Genomic DNA, 9,465 nt, shown 5'->3' on the forward strand with positions numbered 1-9,465 from the left:
CCACAAGTACACATATAGGAGCTCAATCCAGTTTCCTGAATTCCAGTCTAATGTAGAGATGATGTCTTTTATTAGATCAACAAGATTTTTGCAAAAAAAAAAACTATTAAATTGCAAGCTTTCGGGCATAAACCCATCAGGCATTGGAGAAAAGATGGTAAAAATTCTCCTGGGTAGAAATGATTTTTGCAAAAATCTTGTTGGTCTAATAAAAGATATCATCTCTACTATGAGTCCTGATTTCCTTTTTCTCTAGACCAATACAGCTACAACTTGGATACCTTTTCATGGAAGCATGTCACTTAGAAGTAAGAGGGGAAACCTAAACCTTGGGAAATATTAGCTGTTTTTTAAAAGCACTTAACAGCACTTGCCTTCAGCATTTCCTAGAAAAGTTTTTAAAAGTTATTTTGTTCGGGAAATAGTCATGAAATTTGTGGTGGTCTCTAACAGGAAGGTTATTGCTATTGCCTCTGTTAGTATGTTCATTGCAAGGATAGAAACGCAGTTTAACACCACTGCTGTGCAGGGCAAGTAAGTCACAGCATTACCTTGAACACTGAGGCCAGGTTCACTGTCTTCCTCTTAAAATAAAATCCTATTTGCGCTTGCATCTCAGTATGTCTGAGATGGCGTGAAATAGAAAGGAGACCGTTGCTGTATGTAGAACCTACTTTCTGACATCTTCGCAACAGAGGCAGGAAAATGGCAAAACAATGAAATACACCTGTGACTAATACTTATTACTTGAACACTGGTCTGCATTTATACACTTCATGTGGTGTCACTTTAGCGTACCCCTAGATAATATACTTGCTTTGTTATCTATGAAGCTGATGCTCTTCCCTTACAAAAATACTGGTAACTGTTTAGCAGATGCATATTTGTTTTCTACATGGCCCAGGTTTCTATCTTCATTACACTTTAGGCACTGCTGCTTATAACTAAGCAGTTGCTGATTAGATAAACTTCTGGACCTTCCTTTCGCTTACTTGCATACAGAAGTTATTGATCTCAGCTGAGCAGTTAAATTCCCAGGGTCTAATTCATACCCCTATGTGATGCTGGTTTGATGCTGGGTAGCTGACATGAAACTGGACAATGCACAGTTTGAATCAGGCTCTTTGTTTCCTGAGCTTCTGACAACTGTTTTGCATCTTCTTCGGGGTTGATCTAATTTAGTAATTTTGGTCACGCTGAGTATGTGACTAATTTTGTTGATCACATGTTTAATGACCAACAAAATTGTATCCCCGGTTCAATGTCATTGCTGCAGAAAGCAGTGCCTCACTAGTTCCTCCATGTATTACTTCTGTTTATTAAGTTTTTGCTGCTTTTATTTGCATAACCATCTCATTGCCTGCTTGCATTAATATTTTTGCCTCTAGCCATTATTTACTTTTTTTTGGTGTCACGTGTTCTTGTGCGTTACCTATTTCCTAGGTCTCTACATATATATTACTCTCATTCTGTAGTGTTTTACCATTTACCTTAGTCTTGAATGTTATTTTTAAATTATATCACATTTGTGCATGGGCAGGGTGTGAAATTTATAAGCCTGGAATTTACAGTCTTCCAGTCACAGGAAAAATACAACACAGGGAATGAAAGCACAAGTTTGCCTATGCTGCCATGGTAATTCCATCTCTGGCACTAGAAGAGGATGCATCTCTAATGGAATATATCGATTCTTGGTCTTATCATCGATGAATATCAACATTGATGCCAGTGAGGTATGTTGTTTAATGTTTTAAAATACGAACACAGGACCTAGGCTGACATAATGTCCTTATGTCATAGAAGAACCTTTTGTATTTTAGCTAGTCTCATAATAATGTTCCCAATTACTTCCAGTTCCCTGTTCCCAGTGTATCTCTGAACCATTTTAAGAGGGTACTAAGCACAACACTCACTCTTATGGAAGCCTGTTTGTTCACTATCTTCCATTTAACAATTAGCATATTTATTCAGTACAAATAATGCTATTTCATCCTAGAATAGTCTGACTAAATCACATGGGTCTTGTTTTGCTGTAAAGTCCTTATGGTATCACATCAAGAAGACAAATAAGCATCAGCTAATTCCATTCTGTTCCAAATGTTCATTAAAAAGATGAAAAAATAATCGTTTGTGATTGCTCTAATTAGGATGGGATGAACTCCTAAGGACATTGGCTACTTGATTTTAATCAGAGCTTCATCAAGTTGTTGCAAAATGAGTAATATTTGTTCAAATATTGTTGGGTTGGCTATTTCCCTGTACAGGACAGACATGGAGAAGGGTGACTAAGGTGATTACACTGAAGTGCCTATCTTAAAAGCAGAGATGAAAAGAACTTGGTTTGTTCAACCTAGTGAAACAAAGGCTGAGAGGGGTCATGATTATTCTATAAAACATTAGTTGGCTAAACATCAGGACAGGACAAGAGCTATATAAACTAATAGGCAACATTGGCACAAAAGCAAATAGCTATAAATTGGATATGGGAATTAGGTTGGATGTTAAAATGTTTTTAAGCCTTAGAGAAAAGGAAAAGCCTTTAAATAGAAATACAGTGAGAGCAAAGAAACCTTTTTTATGATAGGACTTGATACATTTCTGAAAGGGATTGCAGGACCAGCTTGTAAGGGCCTGGACTCATACTCCAAAGATCTAGGAGGCCCCTTTGAGCCCAGTTCTCCAATATTACTGCTGCTAATATTCACAGTTACCCTTATTCCAAAGGTAGAGCTGCCATTATTCTGGTATTTCACCTGATTTTCACCATGGTTAGCAATTAGCATTTTCATTCTGTGCTTAACTACAATCCAAAGTTATAGACTCTAATCTTGAAATATATGCAACATACTTGTGCATCCCTTTCATGCTTTTTAACAAACCTGCATTTATGTGAAGAAGCTGTAAAGCATTACATAGCTGAGGTCAAGTGACTGACGTTATACCTAAGACCACAGAGCTAAGGTAAGAAGACAAAACGATAGGCTTACTGTCTATATTTTGACCGCATCTCTCCCCGTTACCATATTTGTTTCTCCCAAGCACATTTTGGTTGCTTTTCTATATGGCTTAGATTTAGCATCTTAAGCTTTGGAACCACTGAAATCTTGCATAATTTGCAAACTGTGTGGGGCCTGGAGGATGTAGTGGGCAGGAAAGGCTAAAAACTTTTATAATTGTTTTTTGCAATAGCCCTGTATTCTGCAATGGCCTCTTGGGACCTAAGAGACTACATAGATTTCAAGAGCTATCACATGACTGTGATAAATGCATTGTTGGTTTAAGTTCTGCAAGGCTATCTAATTATCTCAACTTTGTTAGCTGCTCTTCATTTTTATTTTTAAATAAAAGGGGAAATATTCCCAAGCTGGCATTTTTGTTTCAAAAGACAAATTACAGTGGCTCCTAATTGGTAAGATATAAAGGAACAATCTAAATCCCATTATGTTTTGAATAACCTTTCAGAGTATAAAAGCTTCTAAAATTTAGATGTTTTATCTGAGATTCATTGTTGACTGAAGCTTTGGTAGAACTGATTAATTCACAGAAAAAGCAAATGTTTATAGCTAGCTATGCGGCATGAAGCTAAATGGACAGTTGATTTTATTCTGGGATAAATTCTCAGCTTCATTCAAGTAGTGGAAAGACACTGATGACATGAACTTAGGATACGCAGGTTTTACACTGTTTTCCAAAAGTGGAGTTCTATGTAGTTTGAGATTTTGTACAATTGTGCTGAACTTGTAACCATCAGTATGCTTTGCACTAAGCAACAAGAAGTCTCAGGATGTAAGAGAAATATGCTGTTGGTTTTGTGATAGCCTGATTACTGGCAGATTTAGATTTGGATTGTAGGTGTTTACTTGAATGCTAATTTTAGGAGTTTTTCTAAAGGGATTTTAAGGGGGGGTTTTTTTGAGTCTTTTCATAGTGTTTCACTAACAATGTTGTGTGTTCCTGAAACTGGAGGGAAAATGTAAGCATTAATACATACCTATGCCTGTACTCAACGAATGAGAGAAAAGAAATAGATGGAAAGAAAAAGAAGGAAAGGTTTTTATGAGCATGGGTTTTATTTTTGTGTAGGGAAGCTCTGTTTAGCTAGGTCCAATCTGAATTTTACTCTGCCCTGCCTACTGGTGTTTTCTCATAGCCTGGCAATACGAAACAGTAGTTCTGACTTTCAGCTGGTGGTTTTGATTGTGCATATGTCGGTACTGTAGCAGTAGCATAACTGGGGGAGGTAAGGAGCGATCAGGGCAGCAGCAGCCCTGGGTGCTGCCTTTTGAGGGAAGAGAGGTGCAAAAATAGTCACTGCCACAGCTGGCAGAACAGCAGTTGGCATTGCCCCATATGCAGCCACTGCCCAGGGAATAGAGCTGCTCTTTTAGGCCACTGTACTGTAGTAACTTACTCATATAGATGTACCTAAACTGGCTAACAGATTAGCTGTATGGAGCTTAGTGCTAGCTGCTTGAATACTGACCTAGCTTCTCAGGCAAGCTCACACTGAACTCTGTGTTACTATGACTACTGTGCTTTCAGTACCGAACCATCCAGTTTAAAGCCAACTCGGGTATATCTGCACAAAATGTAGTTGCACCCTGGTGCTATAAGAAGTTCATAGAGGATTTAAAAAACTACTCGGACAGTCCTAAATAAGAATGAGGAACCAGTGGTATTATATGGAATGGAAAATAACATTTGGTCTGTGCTGTCATATGGAAAGCTGGGATTTAGGGAGGACAAAGATGAGGGAACTGAGAGCATGAAATTGTGGATTTTGCCTTCAGCAGAAGTGGAATTAAAGCAATGTGCATTTCATGGATGGCCACGTGTACAGAGGAAGTGGGGTCAAGTAAATGTTTGAGCGAAGGAGAGAATATGTGAGACCTGAGACCATCTCCTTTTTCTAAAGGAAATGCTTAGCAACTGTTGAAGGTGATTGAGACACAGTGACACATTGACTTGATTAAGGCGTATTAACACATATTGACTTATTTACGAAAATGGATAGGAAAGATGCCTTAAATGCATCAGTTAGTTAAGATCTAGTGCAAAAAATGGTGTTTTTGTTTAGAGCAGAGTTAAGGGGGCATAAAATGCCTTCAGGCAGAAAGATAAAAATTGAAGTTCACATGATGCTATAAAGAAGGAGACCCAGCGTAAAGATGCAGTTGTCTTGAAAAAGAGTCAATACTGTTACACAGCAGCAGGAACCATGATGGCTGATGGGGAAACTCTGCTGTTAAGTCTCTGTTCTGAGATTTAAGTCAGAACAACTGACGGTGTGGCGGTATAAGAAAGCTCTTATTTACAATTGGTTAAATGTACTACGTGCCATTTGGCACTACCTCAAGCTGTAACTACTACCAAAATAGCCATTCTGCTCCTGACAATGGTATGGTACTGGTACATGAGTGAACTCCTAAGGTACTACTGTAAAACATATAATAAAATTCTTCCTGAAGAAAATTTTGAGGAAATGGGAGCTGTTGTCATTTTGACACTCATCATTGCTCACTCATCTGATAGAAAGTCACATTTCATAGCTATGCTTTTCACAGGGGGTTATCTCTCAGCTGGAATGCCGTGGCACAGATACAATCTACTTAAAGGCCACTGACTTTTTGCAATATTTTTAACTAGCAAAACTGAAGAATGTAGATAAATGAGGTCAACTGAGCACAGGTGACTGTTTTCATTTATCTTACAATCCAGTGGTTCCCAACCTGTTTAGATGGCAGACCGGCGAACTGCGGACCAGCATACTGCAGACTGACAGCCAACCCCTTTTTTACACTAGGTATAAGTATGCTGGTCACTTCCAGACTTTCAGTTTGGCAGCCAGCCCTTCACAACCCAGTACCCGGCCACAGCCAGGGGGTTGGGAACCTTTGTTATAATCTATTTATCCAGTGGTTTGTTACTTGTAACTAATCATCTTGAAAGCCCTCTACATTAGCCTTTTCTTTTTCTAGCTCTACTCTACACTTTTTCTTTGTCTTTTACAGAGTTACATGACATACAGAGAAATGTCATATATTGTAAGTTTGTCATGTATATAATGTCATATATTGTTTGGGGAAAAGTACAGTCTTGCTTGTCTGTGCAAAGTATTTCTCAGAAATGTGTATTTTCATGTTTAACTTGGTGCTCAGCCTTCCAGCCTTATGGGCAAAATGAATGGTTCAGGGCTGGTCCATGGACCAGATCACTGAAAAGGTGTGAGCCAATGCCTGGATCCAGTTGCAAAGCAATCCCCTGTGCCAGCATGATCAGATGTATGAGGCTGTCATCTGTCTTGCAGACTGGAAATTGGTAGCAGGGGAGCAATGGCAGCATTAATTGCTATAGCTTCCAGAGCCATGGTTCTTAACACTGCCACCACTCCCTTGATGCCAAATCTCTAGACCTGTGGGGAGCCCCATGGGCTGGATGACATGGCATTGCAGGCTGCATTCACTCCATGGGATGAAGGATGAGCACGACTGTTCTAACACGTATCCTCTGATACAAAAGCACTTATGGCTAAAGACGCAGTTTCACAACCAGAAAATCTGTTCTCCTCCCCCTCTCCCCGGTGTTTATTGTGACACTCTAAGAAATGTCTGTACCACAAATGTGGAACAAGAGACGAGCATAAAAAACTGTCTAGGCATTTCTCCACAGATCCTGTTTTAAGATATGTATGTGTGTCTTTTGGCTGATTTACTGTGAGGTTGAAGTTCTAGGAATGAAGGAAAACTTCCCCTTGAGGACATCTCCAACCACAGTTGCTGGGATTGTACCTAATTTTATGGTGCATGATATGTGTAGTAGGTCAGAACATGCTCACCAATTGATTTTAAAAGATGTTCCAGATTTGCACTAAGGCTTAATAAAAATCTAATTTGTCCCCATAATTTTGAATTGTCCCATGAGTGAGGAAGGCAAATGCGTCTGTCATCATTCACTATTTAGAAAGGGTGTGTGTGTGTACATGTGTGCTAGGGAACTGAAGAATGTGTATGCATTTAGTTCACAGGAGCTCACTACTCTTCTAGGCTGCTCCTGATCCTTCTCTTGTCACTTTGGGGGCCCTCAGCACCATGATAGCACAGACAATCACAGACCAGGACCCCAGTTGCTTCAGGCTCTATACAGACAGAACACAAAGATAGTACTGACCACAAACAACAATCTTGGTCTCAGAGTGGAGGCAACAGATGGATAAAGAGAGGTGAGGGAGCACATGGAGAGTTTATAGATGGTTAATGAGATAATTTTGTGAATGCTTATGGAGAGCTTGTAAGGAAGAGGAGCTACCAGATGAGAAGATGCTTGTATTATTATCAAACAAATCAGTGATGGACCTTGGCATCACAGGCAGAATGGAGATAGCAGTCAAACTCTTAATAATGAATGAGAGATGATGACAGGTATGGTGAAAGTAGGCCAGGAAGGGCATTGACAGTGAAGATAAGTAGCTTATGTTTGATGTGATACAGAATGGGGAGTCAGGGGAGGAGGAAAACAAAGACGTGTGATGTATAAAGGAAAATGACCTTTGCAGACCATTCTGAATAGGTCCATATAGCCAAGATGGCACTTTTCAAGGCAACAGACTAAGATGTCAAAGTAATAGAAATGTGACATGGCAAGGGTCTAGACTGAGGTTTTGTTGTGTAGGAATGGCTAGGGAAGGATATTTCTTAGAGATGTTGCACAGAAAGAATCTCCAAGGTTTAGGGCCTGAGTGCTGGGTAGGATGGTAGGGCTGACTTCAGTGGTCAAAAAAGTAATAGCTGTCAGGGCCTACAGGAAGATGCAGAGTCCTTTGTCTTCCCTATGGCCAGTTCAAACCCATTCTCAGGCATGCTTAAATTTCACCGTTGGAATCAGATGCCTGTGATGCTGTTCTTTTCTCTCACTCCCTCACCTATACTCTGGATCTCTCTCACCTGCTGTTCACTAGTCTTTTTTTTTTTTCATTCTTAGGTCTAATTTCTAGCAGCTCCATCAAAGTTGTGGTCAGATCCTACTTCCTTCTCCTTTTTTAATTAATTCAGCTGTACTCGGGTGAGGCAGCACTCTCTTGCATCTCTCTGTGCTTTCTTTTGGAGTGAGACGTGGAGAATGCCACATCTCTTACATAAGGATGCTGCTCCTCAGGAGACGTTTGTGTGTGCATTTTTTCCTAGAGAATCGTCTTTCATAAAGCAAGTATCTATGTTGAAAACAGTGGTGCTCCTGCTTTCTTATTTTTTTAAAAGAAGAACACTTTGAACTTACCTCCTCTGCCCAAACTTTGATTATTTGGTTCTTAAAATGTTTTCTTCTGAATACAACTGAGGAATGCTTACCAGACCACTCATGACCTTTAGCTAAAAAGATATGGGTTAGATTGCAGATACAGAATAGCAATTTGCTTACAAGTTGTTCCATTGACTTCATCTGAGAATAGTCTTGATGTAAAGCACAATTTAGCGTGAGGAAGGGGACCACAATCTAACTGTAATTAAATAACACAGTATTTCAGAATTGCTGCAGGCTTGTGGATCACTAGCTCAGTCCAAGTGGGAGCAACAGTCCAAGTACATAGTATACTAAATTTCTTAACTCTCTTTAATCTCTCTAATGGTTTACATTCATTCCTTGCATTCTCCAGTCTGTCTAGATACCAGAACACCAACATGCCAAACCATTAGCTTTCTCTTTGTTTACACATAGCCAAACCATTTCTGCAGCATGAGAAACAATAGCTTCATGTGAGCTTGTGACATGTCTTTAGAGGTAACTATTTTAGAATTACATTTGACATTTTTTAGACAGCTGTTGGCAGCAGCAATTTGGTTACGTAGATGGAGGACCGATCTCTTGGTGGTGTAAATCAGCAGGGGACTAAATCAGTCTACAGCACTTGAGTCTCCAGCCCAGTCGTCATGAACCTTTATTTTACCGTGTGATTCACTGCTGATCACTGCTGCAAAGTGTTGCTCTTTCCATGAGTTTTCAGAATGCTGCCCTGTGCAAAATGGGTGAGGCTTTCTTTTAAGAAGTACATCTGCTGATCTGGCAGTATCAGTCCAGCAAGTTGAAATGATGAACTATATTAAAATGACCTGGAAAATCCCTGCTTCATGTACAGTGCTGACTGCTGAGCAATCATTGCTGTTCTGTGCTATTTCCTTTGTGCTTGTCTGTGCACAAGCATACTAGTTGAGTATTGAGTTAATTCATAGCTGAGGGAGTGGGGGAGAACTGCATAGGCCTAAACTTCAAACTTAAAGGGAAGTTGTTTTTTCTGAACCCTCCCTGTGTGCATACTACCGTGGAAGAAGGGAGGAGGGGAAGAAAACTGGGGTGAGACTGAGTTCTAGTCAGATTTGCTGAAGAGCCTGTAGGTCTCCCTAAACCATCTTTTCAAGAAAAAAAACCCTTTCAGCTGTGAGTCAGCTATAAGCATAACAATTAAATCTGTCCAAA

This window comes from Gavialis gangeticus, unplaced genomic scaffold, assembly GCF_001723915.1.
Source record: "Gavialis gangeticus isolate Ggan-Ray unplaced genomic scaffold, GavGan_comp1, whole genome shotgun sequence".
Classification (NCBI taxonomy): Eukaryota; Metazoa; Chordata; order Crocodylia; family Gavialidae; genus Gavialis; species Gavialis gangeticus.